At 40.9% G+C, this 18,503-nt stretch overlaps 1 gene segment (V, D, J or C); it reads left to right on the forward strand.

Moving 5' to 3' along the window:
- The window catches only part of LOC144755687 (immunoglobulin alpha-2 heavy chain-like), a 1,801,746-nt gene that overhangs the window by 796,122 nt on the left and 987,121 nt on the right, over positions 1-18,503 (forward strand).

Genomic DNA, 18,503 nt, shown 5'->3' on the forward strand with positions numbered 1-18,503 from the left:
CCCAAAAACTGAAAACTGACCCTGAACCCAATAAATACCCCTTTACCCAAAAACTGAAAACTGACCCTAAACCCTAAAAATACCCCTTTACCCAAAAACTGAAAACTGACCCTGAACCCTAAAAATACCCCTTTACCCAAAAACTGAAAACTGACCCTGAACCCTAAAAATACCCCTTTACCCAAAAACTGAAAACTGACCCTAAACCCTAAAAATACGCCTTTACCCAAAAACTGAAAACTGACCCTGAACCCTAAAAATACCCCTTTACCCAAAAACCCAAAACTGACCCTGAACCCTAAAAATACCCTTTTACCCAAAAACCCAAAACTGACCCTGAACCCAAAAAATACCCTTTACCCAAAAACTGAAAACTGACCCTAAACCCTAAAAATACCCCTTTACCCAAAAACTGAAAACTGACCCTGAACCCTAAAAATACCCCTTTACCCAAAAACTAAAAACTGACCCTGAACCCAATAAATACCCCTTTACCCAAAAACTGAAAACTGACCCTAAACCCTAAAAATACCCCTTTACCCAAAAACTGAAAACTGACCCTGAACCCTAAAAATACCCCTTTACCCAAAAACTGAAAACTGACCCTGAACCCTAAAAATACCCCTTTACCCAAAAACTGAAAACTGACCCTAAACCCTAAAAATACGCCTTTACCCAAAAACTGAAAACTGACCCTGAACCCTAAAAATACCCCTTTACCCAAAAACTGAAAACTGACCCTGAACCCTAAAAATACCCCTTTACCCAAAAACTGAAAACTGACCCTAAACCCTAAAAATACCCCTTTACCCAAAAACTGAAAACTGACCCTGAACCCTAAAAATACCCCTTTACCCAAAAACTGAAAACTGACCCTGAACCCTAAAAATACCCCTTTACCCAAAAACTGAAAACTGACCCTAAACCCTAAAAATACGCCTTTACCCAAAAACTGAAAACTGACCCTGAACCCTAAAAATACCCCTTTACCCAAAAACTGAAAACTGACCCTGAACCCTAAAAATACCCCTTTACCCAAAAACTGAAAACTGACCCTGAACCCTAAAAATACCCCTTTACCCAAAAACTGAAAACTGACCCTAAACCCTAAAAATACCCCTTTACCCAAAAACTGAAAACTGACCCTGAACCCTAAAAATACCCCTTTAAAAAAAACTTAACATATAACATTTTAAATATAATTATATACTTACCAATACTTACGTTGTAATGGTATGCGTTGTAAAAGTACCTGCGTTGTAAAAACATGCGTTGTAAATACATGCGTTGTAATAGTATTTGCGTTGTAAAAGTTCCGTTGTAATGGTAGTGCGTTGTAAAAAATGCGTTGTAATGGGTGTATACCGCCTAAGACTGCTTAGTCCATGCTACCCCTAGGATAGCTTGTCTATAAGGTTGACTTTACAACCAATCATCATAAGGGTTGCTTGGCATGGTACAAGGTGATCACTAGAACTAGTGAGCATCATATACCAGGCCAACTTCTCACAATAATGCTGCCCAATCGCTAGTTGGCATCACTTATAGTCAGAACTATGACAGTAGTGACTGTACCACATTGTCTGCGAACTTTAATCTTTTGTTCTTGATATATGGAAACATTCTTAGCAAATACCTTTGCTTTGGTTCATCTTGAGCCTTCACTTCTAGGCAGGGCCATTTATAGGTGTTTTGCCACCCCAGGCGAGAATTGAAAAATGCCGCCCCCTCCCTTTTACTACATCACTCTCTCCCTGTCATCCAGGTGTTGGGTTATAGAAGCCTGCTTTGGTGCCTCTCTACCTAGTCTGGAGTGTCAATTTCGTATTAAAGTGAAGAATCTGTGTCAATTGTTGTGGCTATGTAAGTGTTATTACACTGTTCTGAGGGTATTAACTCAGTTATGCTATCATGGGCTTGAGTTGGGAGAACAGACAGTAGGGTTACTGTCTGGCCTCTACCACCTCCAATCACACCCAACACAGGCAGATACACAGACCCACGCAGAATCAAACCAACCCATAGTAAGCTGTTTTATGGGGCGAGATTCTCGAGACAAAATAAGCTTTATCTTAGACAAGATATGCAATGCCAGGATAATCTTTTTCGGGGCGGGCCCGGTACCAGCTGTACAATAATAACACAGGCACCCAGGACTCGTGGTACTTAAGGGATGGAAGACCCCATGTGATCTCAAGTATTTACAATGCAGTAGGTCTTGCATTTACGCAAGTTTAAGCTATTGGCATTGTAAGTGACTATGCCTTTTATTTCTGTTTTGAAAACTAAAACATATATAAAAGGCATTGTCATTTACAATGCCAATAGCTCAAACTCGCATAAATGCGAGACCTATTACATTGTAAATACTTGTTCAAAGTGTGACAGAATACTAATGTGTCATTCAAACATCACAAACGCTTCCTTTTACCCGCCTCGATGTATTTTTGTTTAGTCTGGGGAAAAACTCCTTGTCAGTTTTTTTATGCTCTGTAACCATCTCCAAAAGCTTGTTCAAAGTAGCAGACCACCACGAGGCCCCCACATGTAAGATCTGTAGTTTTAAAAAGTGATATTTGGGTTTTTTAATTAAACGGACCAGGACGTCACTTGTCGAGTTTTGTGTCAATATATTATGTCCATGTTTCTCCTGCGTGGTTTTCATCCGCATTAAATATCCCGAAGAGCTGGTGGGCCCCCATGGCGACAGTAATGTTAACACAGGGGCAGGTGACAGTAACGGGAGAAGCACAGCTGCAGTGAGCATTATTAGAGTACAGAGGCCAGAAAACAGTAATACAGGCTCACAGTGGCAGACACTACGAGCAGAGGGGAGTGTAACATCTGTAAAGGTGCACCGAGCAGGCAGCACTCACGGTACACCTGCGGTCATGATACATCAACAGTGGACTGTAAAATAAGGCATGAATAGCAACAATAATATAGTGCAGTGAAACTTGAGATGTGGCTTCTAAGGGCCAGGCTTTGTCCAGCAGTCTCTGTGGCACGATAAGGCTGCGGCCTAGTGGTGCTTTTAGGCCCCCGTTCCATCCAGGTTTGGAAAAATGCATGTGTGCTCCAAGTGAGGCCCTTTGAATGTGAGTGATGGTGGGAAAGGGGGGCGGTGTGTCTCATTATCACTTTCCTGACCTCCAGACTGCAGCTCATGGTACAGAACATACGGAACGCATATGAGATCATATGCAGCACTTTTCTCTTGTCCCGCTGTCGGCACATTGCCCAGGGGCACAGGTGGATTCACCAGAAAAAAAAGCCCCCATCGCCGGAATCCGCATGGTTCTCGCTTTCTGGCCTCGGTTCAGTGGCTTAACAGAAAATTATGCCCTGCCCCTACTCCCTGCAGATTGGGATGAGGGGTCCCTGACTCTGCCGTACAACAGATATTCATTGACCCCTGACAAAATGGGGCACTGAGTCCTGAAGGGTTGGGGTCTTCTGTACCCTGGGACTGTGTTACGCGCATGTACCTATGTATGTTTAGTTTTTTGCCGCCCTCCCCCTTTTGCCGCCCTAGGCGGCCGCCTTGTCTCGCCTAATGGTAGAAACGGCCCTGCTTCTAGGGGCACAATACGAATGCCCACAGAAATCCCTCTTAATCATTGCCCCAGTTCTGAAAGCCAACAAAATAGAACTGGAGTCCCATTCCAATATTTCTAGTATTCTGGTGACCGGCATGCTTTAAAGAATCTTATTTTACAAAGTAAACGCTTCGAACCCCAGGACACTCAGCCAAGAGCATAAAAAGGGAGCCCTGAGGCAAGGGCTGAGACAGACAGAAGCTCGCCTCGTAAAGTGTACCCATTCCAATTAGAGGGTCTTGAAATAGTCCTGCATTGTTATTTTTCATCACTCTGTCTCTGAGTCAGGAGTGGGTAATTTGTGCACCTGCTGCCTTCCTTGAATATGCTAAGCATTTCTAAGGCTCCCTTTCCAGAATGTAACCCTGATTCCTTTTTGCCTGCGCCCACCATGGTAGACACAGAAAGTAGCATCAAATTTTGATGAGGCAGACATCCAAATGTATTGACGCCATCAAAGAAACATGCACTCAGTCCGAGGTTACCTAGAGTCACCACAGCAGCTGTACGTTTCCTGATTGGTCTTTGTCTTTTAAATGCACACAACCCTGGAAGTCAGCACTCTTTGTCATATTTTAGCTCTGGAATTATCACAGTTATCAAAGTAACAAGTGATCAAAGGAACCATAACTCATTTATTGAACTATTTGCAGTTTCACTGTAACAGCAGTATGTACTTACAAGTGCATAGCTTAATCTTTGAAAAAAGCATATGCTATCGGCAGAATTATCCAGATAGCTGCACCTGCTGAACAGGAAGAGGAGCCATGTGCCAGTCCTACAGCAACCTTTGTACCCCTCGGAGGCCTGCTACAGGTTGCACTTGCTTGCCAGTAAGAGGCTGTGTGGAAAGAGTGGTCATACGGGCACCGGCTAGCCCAGCCTCCTCTGCGATGATGAAAGGGAGTGGCAGGCCCAGACACAGCCTGAGTGAGATGCAGGGGTACTAGCCTACATTTTGCTCAAGCTCCTGACAGGAATATCTCACTGAATGGTTGCTCCAAGCAGCTGCAGAAATGCGTTGGGTGGAGAAGGACAACATTGTGGCAAGAGGGGCATGGACCGCCAGGCAGCACCAGAACTAGCACCACCCAACCCCATCCACTCTTGCCGGACCACTGATGGGCACAAGCTGCCAGGCTGCTTAACTTTCTCTCCATTGGGTGGCCTCCATGAAAGGCAGACCCTGAAGTCAGACAGTCCACGCGGTGTGGACACTCTTTGCTTGAAACAACAGCCAAGGATAGTCAAGCAAACCATCTCTAAAAGATTTGAGTGTCCCAACCAGTTTGGGCCACACCTTTATCCTGCACACAACACAAACCAGCTAAAGGTTCATTTTCTTTTTAATGGCAAACCCTTTTCAGAATTTCTATTTGTGCTTCAACATAAAACAAGGTAGTTTGTGTTTTTCACGTGTGCTCAAGGACTGCTTTCTTTCTTCCAAACCTTTCAAGGCAAACGATGCCTGGGAAAACTCACTTTCCATCCCTTGAGTGAATTTATTAATGTGGACTTCTATGCACTAGTGGCAGAGCAACCCACAGCCATACATGCATTGTTGATGACTGCCTGAATTCCCTTCATGAAGTCCTGACAGGTGTAATATAGGATAATGGACCTGCTGTAGACAGATGGAAGTTTTGTCTAGAGGCAGTTTTTACTTGCCTAAGGTAGTGCAAAGGGTTAATATGCCTGTTGCAAAGAAGGTGTGACAGGCTTCCCGACCTAGGAGTCAGACTTGTGCCTGCTGTGTGGGTTGGGGATCACTAGCCTCCAGAGTGAGGGACTGGCTTCAATTCAAGTTCAGGAACGGACTCCCAATCCCAACTGGGCTGTCAGTGTCTTACTTAATTGACGCTCTCCGACTGAGTCGGACGGTTGGACTTCGAGTGGACGATGGGGCATGTAGTGTAAAAGTGAGACTGACTTAGTCGTCACATCGACTCAACTAGAATCTCGACTCTCCAACTCCCTTTGTGGTGGTGCCGGTCAGTTCTAACAGAAGAAACATGTAAAGTAAAGTAAGATTATCTGTTTTTAGAGTTCACACAAGATTTTAAAATGCCCTGCTGCAAAACTTCAGAAATGATTGTAAAGAGCATGCATTTCAGGTGCAACCCTTCCTGCCGTCCAGCCATTGTTTGTGAATAACACAGTAATTACCATTGTTTTATGCCGAACACTGTATCCGTGTAGCCACAGGCTGCACATGCTGGTCAGTGCTGATGGACTGACCAACAAGATATTGTCTGTTTTGAACACCACCAAAGCCACAACGGCTGTACAGGGCAATGGGCAGGCATTTCCCCGGGAGGCTGTAGGGAGGGGCCAGGTTTTGTTAATGAGACCAGTTTTGTAGTATGACTGAGCAAAGATTGTGTACCATGCATACCATAGTCCCATATTTTATGTGGATAGCTCAGACGGTTACTGATTTTGTCCCAGATACGTTTTTGTTACTGTGCAGTTCATAAGTTACATTCATTATCTAGCACAGTGAGCTATGACCTATTATAAGAGCTGCTTGCAATCTAAATGGTGAAAGTTAGAAAGTTATGCTTTTCCAAGTCTTTTCCAAGTCTTTTTATCCTGATGTTGCTAAGAAAGATTTGTTTGGGTAGACATTAGTTCTTATTATTAAAGTCAACCCTACCCACTGTGTTATGTTCTGAATCCTGAGTTTGTGCTTGTCCAGACCAAGCACTCTTAGAAAGTGCCTACCAATATGAATGACATGGGAATCCTACACCTAGTAGTCTCCATTGCTTTATGTAACATGTTCTATACACTGATTTACACATGTCTGATTCAATGTCTCCATATGTGTGTGTGATGGAAATTGTGGACAGTTTTGCTTTAGGAGCAGGGATTAATGGAATAATTTTTTTAATGAGGACTGTAACATCTGCATTTGAAAAGCAATAATTTATGCCTCTGGGTTTTTCCTGCTGTAAGATAAGATGTTTGTTGCTGGTTAGGCATGCTAATGCAGAACAGGTATATTATTGATCAACACAAGTACTGTACCAGCGATGTGCATGTTTTCTGTAAAAGAAATTAATGATAGTAAACCTGGAAAGGTTCAATGGCTCCACAGGTTTAGACGTATGTATACCATGTCATGCAATGTAAGGTTGCAAGAAGAACTTGACCTGCATTAAATAGCATTGTTATCTACGTTCCAAACCTGAGATTTAATTGCATGGGACTCTTAATTTCTAAAACATATGATAAGGTGAACTTGTTTTGAACATTATAGGCCCATCAACCTTCCCATTTTATAAGTTATATGATATTGATAATGGCTGATTTCAACCTCACTTTCGTATTTTCCATTGTTTTACACTATTTTATAGGTTCTTAATCAATGCTTACTTATTTTAATTGTATATCTGAAAATACTACCTGAAACAATATATGTACCTGTATTTGACATTTGTCTGTTTATAGGGTACTTCTTTTGTATCTTTTGTGATTTTCCAGCCTCAGTGTGTGATGTAAGTAATTAAAAGGTTAGAGGCCTCACTTACTGAGATACCACCAAGTCAAAGGTCATGCAATGTCACTTCCTTTGATTTCAAGGGGTTCAAAGGTCATGTGACTTCCTGTGATGTCATCAGGTCAAATCCTTTGTGATCTCTCTTCTTGTGAAATCGTTGGGGTGGGTCAAAGGGCAAGTGATCTCACTTCCTGTCATATGAGATGGGGTTACATGGCATGTGAAGTCACCTCCACTACCCCAGGCATTTTGATGAGTCAATGTAAACACCAGCAGCCATTATAAGTCTATCAATAAGTTTAGCCCTGGAGTTCTCAGGCTTTGAAGGCATTGTCCAGACCATTGAAAAAGGTAACCTAGGAACTTCTAATTCCATATTTCATCTTCTTACCAACTGTTTTAAACTTAATGGTGGGGTGAAGAAGAGTTGTATCCACATATACATTTCAAACCTACAAATACAATGCCATTAGCCCAAGGGATCGATGTCACCAATCAATTCTAGCCTGTTGCTTTGCTTTCAAAATTAGCTCTTTTCAAGGAGGTTATCGCATTGTGTCATTGTGGCTGTTACAGTGATTCCCATGTTGCTTTCTTTTGTAATATGGACAACTCTAGGTTGGTCCTTAGTTAAATGCCTTGATCTTATGGAAAGCGGGAATTCAAGTTTTTCCTGGTAATCTTTTAAGTGAGCACCTGAGGATGAATTTCCCAGTCCTCCTTATATTTTAGTTGTTCTTATTGCCCACCTTAACAGCGCCCATGTTGCTGACCAAAATGAAAATAAAGGCAAACTCCAGGCAGCCCTAATAGAAGGTGCAAAATACAGGTTACACATAGCTTTCTGCTCAGCTATTTTAAACTCCTAATGTGTCAGTATTAAACATCAGTCTATCGTCCTCCTAGAACATCACACTTCCCTTTGTGTCAAACCACACTTTAATTCTGGTGACTGATTATCTCAAAACCAATGACAGTCATAATAACACCGCCGGACGGTGAATGTGCAAGATTGTGTTCCTGTTTCAAATGTGGAAACAACTGCTTCCCTTAACCAGAGAGCGTTTTTCAGCCCTCACACCCAGCATGCACCCAAAGCCGTGCTGATAAGAAATGCCTTTGAGTGATCGATGGTAGGTATTGTGTTTGAGATAACGGGGACAGCCTAAATTAAGATCTGCCTGGTTTCCATGTATCAATATTTTCTACACAATCAAAGATATTGAGAACGAGCATGAACTGCAGTGGACATTCGCCTGCTGCTATTGGTTACTACTGCACCGAGTTGTGACATAGAGGTCTTTGAACACTGAAATACAAATGTTAGGTGGATAAAATAAGAGTCATTTCACCGAATAACTTAAAATACTTACCATACCATTAAACGCAATTAAATTATCATAACTAGCTTCATAATGAAAATTAAATCAACTGAAATAGTCTCCAAAATAGTAACCTAAATATCAAAAAATCAATATGGATTCAATAGAAATAATTTGCAATTGCTAAAAGATAGCTGTTTTAATTGCTTGTTTAAATCCTGACCTTTCTAAGGAAAAGGATGGACAGGATACCATAAATGTTGGACACTTACCACTGCTAACCAGTGCTAACGTGCTTGTGCTCTCTCCTTTAAACATTGTAACATTGCCTTACACCCATTTATCCACAAGGATGCCAATGTTTCTGCATATAACAACAAGAACTATGGAATGTTGTGCCTGTAATATTTATTGTAATGGTAAACACCCCATCTGCCCTCAGGGAGACAAAAAGACTGCTGAGGCTTTAGAGGATGGGTTTGGCCAGACACCTGGATGGGCCACCCCACCGCTTTTTTTATTTAATAAAAACAGTTCTGGTGTCTAGTGAGATTTCTGCTCCCTGTTGTCAGATTAGGGATAAATCCCCCAATATGGTCCAGAAGAGGGGTGGAAAGACTGCAAGTTCTTTAGCAGTGGAGTTATAATTAGGCTCCCGGTTTTTCGTTTAAATGGATTTTTACATATAAATACAGACGGAAAACAATTTTTCATTTGTCTGTTTTTATATGTAAAAACGGCAAAATACTAGTAAATTGTCGTGCTTCAGCCCAGAGTTGCCATGCCCCTGTTCTTTTTGTTGCTGCCTCAGCCATTCTTTTGAACTCAGCATCTGTTCGACAAGTCTCTTTCTGTGGCCTCAGGGGACAGATTAATGGTGTGCAGCGCCATGGGGCTCAAAGAGCTTCAGATCTGTGACCCTCCACCCCGTGTGTGTCAGCCCGGCTGAGGCAGCTTCCTGGGGTCACACACAGCGCACAAGTACTTCAGAGATCTTTAAAAGACCTTGGGCCTCATTTATGAAGTCCTTGCGCCACCGGTGCGTCACTTTTTCCCATTTTAATAGTGACGCACCGGTGGCGCAAGGCCTTCATAAATAAGGCCCCTTTTATTTAGTAACAAGGCTGTGTTGTGTTTTCTCACTTCTTCATAGCTTCCCTGCATCTCCGCTCTGCGTATTGCTTGGAGAATCAGCCCCCCCACCGAAATTCTTCGTAGCACACACCCCAAAATGTGGCTCTACATCCCAGCTCAGGTAGAAGGGAGCAGGGCATTAGCAAAACAAAGGATAATTGGCAGGGCACATTAGTGCGCAATCAATGAGGTGTTACCCATGCAGCGCCAAAGGAAGGCAACCTGTATCATCAATCTCCATAAAAAGGGGAATAAGCAACTCGAAAATCAAACACTGACACCCACACAGAAGCCTGTTTTATCTCATTGTTGTGGTTTGTGCTTTATCTCTCATTACCCCGAGAACACCTTCTATTGCAAATACCTGGAGTTCAGCCGTCTCTCAATCGGCCATTCCTCTGCTGCATGTGCCTGTACAGTGTTCAATGGTGAGTGATGATTGTATGTGCCGAGGGTTGTCCGAAATAATGTGGTCAGGCCCAGGATGTTGGGAAAACATTAGCCTATGTTATCTCATGTTCTGGGTCTGCAACAACTAGTCCTAGATCCAACTCTTGTAGCTGGACGCACACCTAACCCAATGTCTGTCTGCAGCCTGGTGGCTTGTCGTGTCCCTTTTGCATTGTGATTGTTGTGTGTTGAGTTTGTTGCCATTTAGTTTATTGTTCCCTCTGCTCTTGTGTCCGTGTTTTTGGGGACTGAAATAAATGTGGAAAAATGGTAGCTGTAGCATCATCTTTTGCTTGTCGCAAAAATAAATGTGGATAAATAAAGAAAAAATGGCCAAAAAATAAATATGGATAAATACAGACGGAAATGGCAAAATAAATACCATAAAACTGGGAGCCCTAGTTATGATCTGGTCTCTCACAAGACCAGGCCACAATTTCTGGCCTCCAGATCGCCTCAGGTGGGCCGATTGGAGGTGAATTCCCCACTCTTCCTCCTTGCCACCCAAGGCATAAATTCTGCATGAATCCTGGTTTGGTGGAGGGAGCACTTGTTAAGATCTCGGAGAAGCATGTGCATATCGTGCTTTCCAATTTTTTGGAATCCCACAATTTGCTACACTCCACTCAATCGGGCTTCCGCCCCAATCTAAGCACCGAGACGGCGCTTTTGGAGGTGTCTGTAGCCATTAAAGAGGCACTGGATTTGGGAGGCAAAGCTATGCTTGTAATGCTTGACCTGTCGGCGGCCTTTAACACCATCCCCATGAGGGTCTCCTCGCCAGACTTCATGAGATCGGTCTGAGGGGGACGGTGTTCAGCTGGTTTAGATCATTCTTGGCTGGCCGTCGACAAACGGTCTGGGCCTCACCCAGCTCTGCCGTGATGCCACCTTTGGGAGTCGGAGTCCCGCAGGGCTCGGTGTTGAGCCCGACTCTTTTCAACATCTTTATGACCCCTCTGGCGGCATTGGCGGAGTCTTTTGGGGCCCAGATCGTATCTTATGCCGACGATACCCAGCTCCTCTTTACGTGCGGGAAAGGAGAAGATTTTGATGGAGAGAGTATCCGGGAGTGCCTTGGGGCTATTTTTAAATGGTTCCAGCTTTACAGCCTCAAGTGCAACGCAGATAAATCTGAGGTACTCTTCTTCGGCTGTCCATCTGACCCAGATTAGCAGGAATGGTGGTCTGTTAATATGTTTCGTCCAGCACGCTCGTCCCAGCTAGCAAAGAATCTGGGGATCAAGATCGATAATGGTCTGACGTTAAGATCTCAGATCCTTGGTCTCACGGGAACAGGCTTCGGCCTTCTCAGGATGCTCCGTAAGTTCCTTCCTTTGCTCTCAGAAGATCATAGGAAGACTACGGTGCAGGCCTTAATTGGTTCAAGACTGGACTATTCCAACGTCCTATATCTTGGCCTGCCGGAGTATCTCCTGCAACGGCTGCAGGTGGTCCAGAACTCGGCCGCGCGGGCCATTTTTGGCCTTCACAGGCGAGCCAGAGTCTCCGGCCTTTTGCAGTCGCTCCACTGGCTGCCTATCCGGAAGCGGATAGTTTTTAAGGCCTTGACCTTGGCCCACAAGGCTCTCCACGCCTCGGGAGCAAAATATCTCCAAAGGAGGCTTGCCTTTTACCATCCGGCCCGAACTCTTAGATCTGAATCATTGTTCCTTGCTGTGGTCCCTCGAGTAAAAAAGGCCTGCATTGGAGGTCGCTCTTTTAGGCTGCTGGCACCACAGCTTTGGAATACTCTGCCTCTGGCATTACGCAGCACCTCTAATTTGCTGACTTTTAGGAAGGGCCTTAAAACTTGGCTTTTTGCCCTTTAGTGCGCTCGTCTTCCTTTCTGCTGGGTCCGTTTTTATTTTTCTGTGTTGTGTTTCTCTGCTACAGGCTTCAATAAAAGCGCCGGGACACTCTATGGAGTAGCCGCGCGCTATAAAAGACTAAACTAACATAACATAACATAACATAACATAACACTTGCAAATGTCATCGGCAGCTCTTCACAACTTTGTAACTCCTCGGTGGCTAGTGGGTCAGTTTCTGCTTGGGAAGTGCTCTTCTGTGGCGATCCCTGAGCAAGGATCTACTAGGGAGAGGTATCACTTGAACAGTGAGACTCTCCCCTCTGCAATGATACTACTCTGACTGTCTAATCCGTGCTTGGAAGCCTGAGATGTGTCCATGAACACTGAACACCACATTTAAATTAATATGACTTGCACACTTCTTCACACAGACTTGGCACCTCACTTGCCACAGAACATTAACTATAACTCACCACTGGACCATGCACTGTCTTATGGCAAATAATATAATTTCTGATATCATAAGTGTTTTATTTATGGCAAGGATTTTACATGCTATAACTTCGGTAATAGCCAAGGGTATGGCTAGTACATGGAAAAGTGGCCAGTTATAGTTAATGTGGTATGGTGAGTGAGGTGACAAGACTGTGTCAGAAGTGTGTGAGTGATATTCATTTAAAGGTGGTGAGAAAGTATACATTTGAGTTACATGTATGAATTAAAGTAATGTGAAAGTGGTGCATAAATTATTATTTCACCAGATAAGTTTACAATGTTTTATGGTTTTGTAGTTGAAGGTGTGTTTGGCACAAATAAGATACAAATGAGTATGTAAGTGGTACATAAAATAAACAATTAAGAGATAACTCTAGATGTAGAATTTCTAATGTTTGTGTAGTTTAATTTGGGTTTCCATACCAACACAAAATAACGTTTTCCTACCTGTAACTTCTTTTTAAACTTTGTTTTTTGTGTGAATTTCAATGGTTTTTATGTTAGTAGACTTTTTGTAACATTTGTCCAATTTAGTTTAATGGAGTAGAGTGTTATTAAGTGGAGTGTGGTCCAAGATAGTGGTATATAGTGTTGTAAAATGTACTCTGACATAGTATATTTTGGTTTAATGAGTGGAGTAAAGTAGAATGAGTTATACTGGAGTAGAGTATAGTGGAATGGCATATAGCAGAGCGGTGTAGAGTGGGGTTGCATACAGTGGAGTGGCATACAATGAACTCAGAGGCAAATGAGTGGTATATATTGGAGTGGCATAGAGTGCAGTTGTGTACATTGCAGTAGGATACAATAGGATAGCACACAGTGGAGTTAGGTAAAGTGGATTAAGGTCCTGTAAATTCTGCAGAGTGTATTTGAGTACACTCTAGTGATGCACAGTGGAGTGCTATGCAGTGGAGTGTTGTAAAGTGTAGGGGGCTATATTGGAATATTGTGTAATGAAATAGCATAAAGTAGAGTAGCAAATAGTGGAGTGTGGTAAAGTGAAGTGGCATACATTGAAAAGGGCTCATTGGAATGGGGTATTGGGGTATCCTGGAATGCTATACATTGGAGTGGGGTACAGTTGAGTGGTGTAAAGTGGGCTTACATAAAGTGATGTGTGGTAAGATGTAGTGGTGTAAAGTTAAATTGCGTAAAATGGAGTAGTGCAAATTGAAGTGCAAGGGTGCAGATAGGGATAGTGTAGACTATAGTGGGGTACAGTGTAACACTGTACAGTACAATAGCATATAGTAAAGTAGCATACATTGAAGTGCTATATTGTGAAGTACAATAAATACTTGAGTTTGGTGTTGTAACTGTTCAGACGTGCATGGAGTGCCATATAGTGGAGCAGTGTACAGTAGAGTGGCGTACAACCCCATAGGGTTAAGTATAGAAGCCTAGACTGTAGTCACGTACAGTGAAGTGGGTTTAATTAGAGTGGGGTAGATTGTAGTCTTGTAAAGAGAAATAGCAAATGGTTGACTGTTGCACAGTCCAGGGTTATATAGTGCATTTCAGTTCAATGGAGTGGGTAGAGTGTAGTAGCAGACCTCTGAATAGCGTACACTCCAGTAGAGTGCTATCAAGTGGCCCATAGTGGAATAGCACATAGTGGAAAAGCATAAATTTGTTTAGGGTACAGTGGAATAGCGTAGAGATGTGAACAGTACAGTTTAAAGGCATCCAGTAAAGTGGCATACACCAAGTGGGGAACAACATAAAGTATAATGGTGTAGATTGCACAAGAGTGCAGTCTAGTTGGGTCGAGTATTATTGAGCAATGTACAGTGGATTAGCGTAGAATGTTGTAGTGTATGTGGTGTTGTAAACTAGAGTAGCATAGTGTATATTGAGTACAGTGGCGTGGAGTAAAGTGAACAGTTGAAAAGTGGAATGGCATAAACTGGAGCATGTACATTAAAGGAAATGTAGCATTAAAGTGTGTCAAAAGATGTAAATGTTTTCTCTCCAAAATATATATTGTAATGTGTAAATGTTGTGGGGGTCACAAACCATGTTGAAATTCAATGCTTTTTAATATAAATTATTTTTACTGTGTGTATTGCAAAACCTGTCATTCAGATATTATAAAAATGTCCTGGATTATATATTATGTTGCACAGATGCTTATTTCGGGTAGTGCAAATAAGCAGTATAATAATTTTATAAGTTTTAATGTATTTAAACTTTGTGAGATCTATTAGCACGGTATATTTGCGAATTACATGTGTAGTTGGCGGTACTACCATGGTACATACTGATGCCAAATCATTAGCTGATTGGCTAATGACTGCCTCGACAAAAGTTAAAGGCAGACATACTGTTTTTAGATCTACCTTGGCCGTGGACTGCATTACGCCTTCGGATATAGGTAGGTATTTGTATTGTTATTTTTGCCATACATATTTATACGATTCCTTATATTGTTTGTAAAAATAGGGAGTAGCTCGGAACTACCATGGTACAAAAAAACAGTTTTGCAAAGTTACAATTTTATTCCTACATTTCTTTATATTTTTATAACACTCTACAGGGAACAGCTAGTTTTTTTTAAAGTAGCACTGTACTTTTGAGTAATTAACATACTACTCTGTACACTTTTTTCAGCACATTAAATATGTTAAAATGTGTACCTTTTGTAAGAAATTGCTAATGACTTGTATACCTTGGCAATTCTACCGCCGCTACAGATATAGCTATGTTTACAGAACTTAAAATATTACTCACCCTACTTACTGCCATACCTACAAAGAATCATCATTCTGCACATCATAATATATTGTTCTGCCAGGTTTCGTACAAATCCAACTGACATTTTTCGCGTTTTGCAAATTACAAAAGTCTATTGAATGGAACAGGGGCAGTAGGTTTGCAAAGATTTACGGATATTCTTCAAATAGGTGCAAAGTTATTACGGAGCAAAAGTAAAAAAAATCCCTATCTCTGGTCATTTTCACTATAATTATAGAGTGACTTCCGCCAGTCTGTACTATATATATATATATATCCATATGTATATTCACAGAAAAAAACATAGGTTTCAGGGGTGTTATAGTTAGCTGGCCATTTCACTTGTACAAAACCATAGAAATTCCTCCATTATAGTTAGTTCTGCTAACTATAACTCACGCGCCCACAATGCACTGCTGATGATGTCACATATTGCATCATTCATGACATGGTCAGTGACATCACTGATGACATCACTGATGACATCTCAAATGACATCACTGATGACATCATCCAGTGAATGTGGTTTAGTTTGAAATTTAAATATGTATTATATATATATACCAATCTGTCTTGAAGATTGAATGGATATATAACTGTCTGGATGGAGGATTTAGTAGCTGTCTGACTGTCTGTTTAAGTGAGTAATTACAAGTGTCTCACTTAATACATGGATTAGTAACTAAACTATGTGAATATGTGCATCACTGTCTCTGTTGTTGTATAACATGCTGCATCAGTTGGTCACTCAGTACATGAGTGCGTATATTAGTTATTGATTAGTTGGGTGAGTATTTGTATGGGACACTGAGTTTGTGTGTGGTTGGATGGGATGTGTGTAACTCTATGCATAGATGTGTGAATGGTTTATTGACTAGGTGTATGGGTTTAGGAGTGCATGTGGAAACAGTTGTTTGGGTGAGTGAGTGTATTTGTGTGTTGGTGAGTGAATATATGTTTTAGTTGTATATCTTCAACAAAGTACAAAAATAAAAGGCATTATATGTGAGAGTTGGTGTATATAAATATGTAGATGTAAGAGTCAGTGGTTGTGAGAGTAACTATATGAATGAGTGTATAATTGTAATGGTGATTTTTTTTACATATTAACTATTAGTTACTATGTGTTTGAATAAATTAGGTGTTGTTGGATAATTGTGTGAGTAAATGTAAGTGTAATTAATTTTTTTCATGAGTGAGTAGGATGACTGCATAACCGACTAAGATAACTGCTGATATGTCAATGTCTATATATGTGTATAAGTGCATTTTGATAGTGTTCTATTAATGAGTGACTGCATGTATAAATGATTCTGTTGCTAAATGGGTAGTTGTGTGTGTAGACTTAGGAATCAGGGAGTGGGTATGTAGTAACTGGTACTGGTGTGTCAATGGTTTCAAATATGGTACGCTGTATTTTACAGTGAGTGATGAAAGGTTATACTAGTGTATGATGTGTATCAGATTGTCACGTGGATGATGTCATCAGTGATGTCATTTGAGATGTCATCAGTGATGTCACTGACCATGTCATGAATGATGCAAATTGTGACATCATCTTCAGTGCATTGCAGGCGTGCGAGTTATAGTTAGCAGAACTGACTATAACAGAGGAGTTTCTATAGTTTTGCACAAGAGAAATGGCCAGCTAACTATAACATCCCTGAAACCTATATTTTTTTCTGTAAATTTCTAAGGTATTTTAAATGCTAATTTCTAACTGTAACGTCTCTGAAACCTATGGTTTTTTCAGTGAATTTCAAAGCTTTTTTAAATACTATTTTACTAAATTGGTAACAGCTATATTGGAGCGCACAGCGTGTATAAGTAAGCGTAAATGCAAATAAAGTATAATTGGTGCTCAAAGTGGAAAAAGTAGGTTACCACTACTTAATTCAGCGTCAAATTGACTAAACATTAACAGTTATCCACCAAGCACTCTTCTTGAATTTAAGTAACACAGAATCAATGTTCTTATATCTTTAATTTCATCTGTTCATCAGATTCGTCATCAGATTTCTTCATCCAATGTATAACAGTGTAACAGCCAACACGTGTTTCGTCTAGTCAGTCTATGACATACAGACTTCTTCAGGGCTGTAATTAATACAGTAACCAAAATTACATAACATAAACCTTAACTTAATATTCACAGTTATATACACCGAGTAAGTGTATCCAGAAAAGTACAACAAGAAAGTCCTAGTCACCAAGAATAAAGCGAGAAATACCCAAAGTGAAACACTAATATGTTTAATGCCCAGAAAAGAGCACTCATTCACACTAGATTGAAGTGTAAGGGGAAGAGTAACATACCTAACTTCAATCCAGATGTTGTCAAAATTAGTAATAATCATTAACCTGAAAGACCAAATGGGACCCAGTCACCAACTATACCAACAGATAGGTCATCGTAATATATACCAATTTACCCAAGTGGACTCACCCATGTTGTAGGGGTGAAACCATGTAATACGTAATCTTCAATGTTCAGTATATCTCCTGAGTCCAATCCACAATTTTCTAATCAAATATAAAGCAACTGTCACTTCACGTAGACTCTGTCTTGTCCAAAAATAATCTATCATTGCTTGTATATACATTGTATTTTTAAAAGGAAGAACTAAACCCCATGTAGCATATGCCATCACACAGATATATGCTCTCTTTGAGCAAATACGTAATACATTATAGTGTATAAATACTCACAGTACATAAAGTACTCCACTATGTTCAAAGTATAAACCCTATATATTTCATCATAATCATTCTTAATATTTTAATTTCCATATAAGTACCTTCAAACAGTAATTCGTAATCCAATTAGTGGTTCCCATGTAAATCTCAACTCCAATTTGTGAATCAGCAATATTCCAAGTCCAAATAAATCGTAAGTAAGTATTTGCAACTCTATAGTCTCATAGTGGTAGGCTGCAATCAAAATAAAACGGTATTATAGTAAGTACTCAATAAATAAGCTCGATTGTGTTCTGTAACTACTATTACAGCACCCGGCTCACCTTATATCTGCTCCCTCCGTGTTCAAAGCGGTCGCGTTCTACACGCGCGCCATCTTTGAGTGGCAATATATAGCCAAAACCGCGGGCGCCATCTTTGAGTGGTGATTCTCCGTTTTGTTCACCACTATGTATAAACAGTATATCCTCGCATATATATCTACTATATAATCAATAATAGCCACCCACACCCGTATATTAGTAGAATTAGAATTATAGAAGCTATTAGTATTTCAACAAACAACTTAATTAGCGAGCGCTATTATTTGGTTTCATTAGTACTTGTGAATACACGTAAATAATCACAAAATATTACCGAAATCCATAGGTCATTCAGGGTTCATATGATTATCAAGTGTATGATTGCACACCAACCTAAAGTATTCAGAACCATATCAAATAGTGGTTTAGTCAACCTGCATATATATTCTTAA

This window comes from Lissotriton helveticus, chromosome 5_1 (genome assembly GCF_964261635.1).
Source record: "Lissotriton helveticus chromosome 5_1, aLisHel1.1, whole genome shotgun sequence".
NCBI lineage: Eukaryota > Metazoa > Chordata > Amphibia > Caudata > Salamandridae > Lissotriton > Lissotriton helveticus.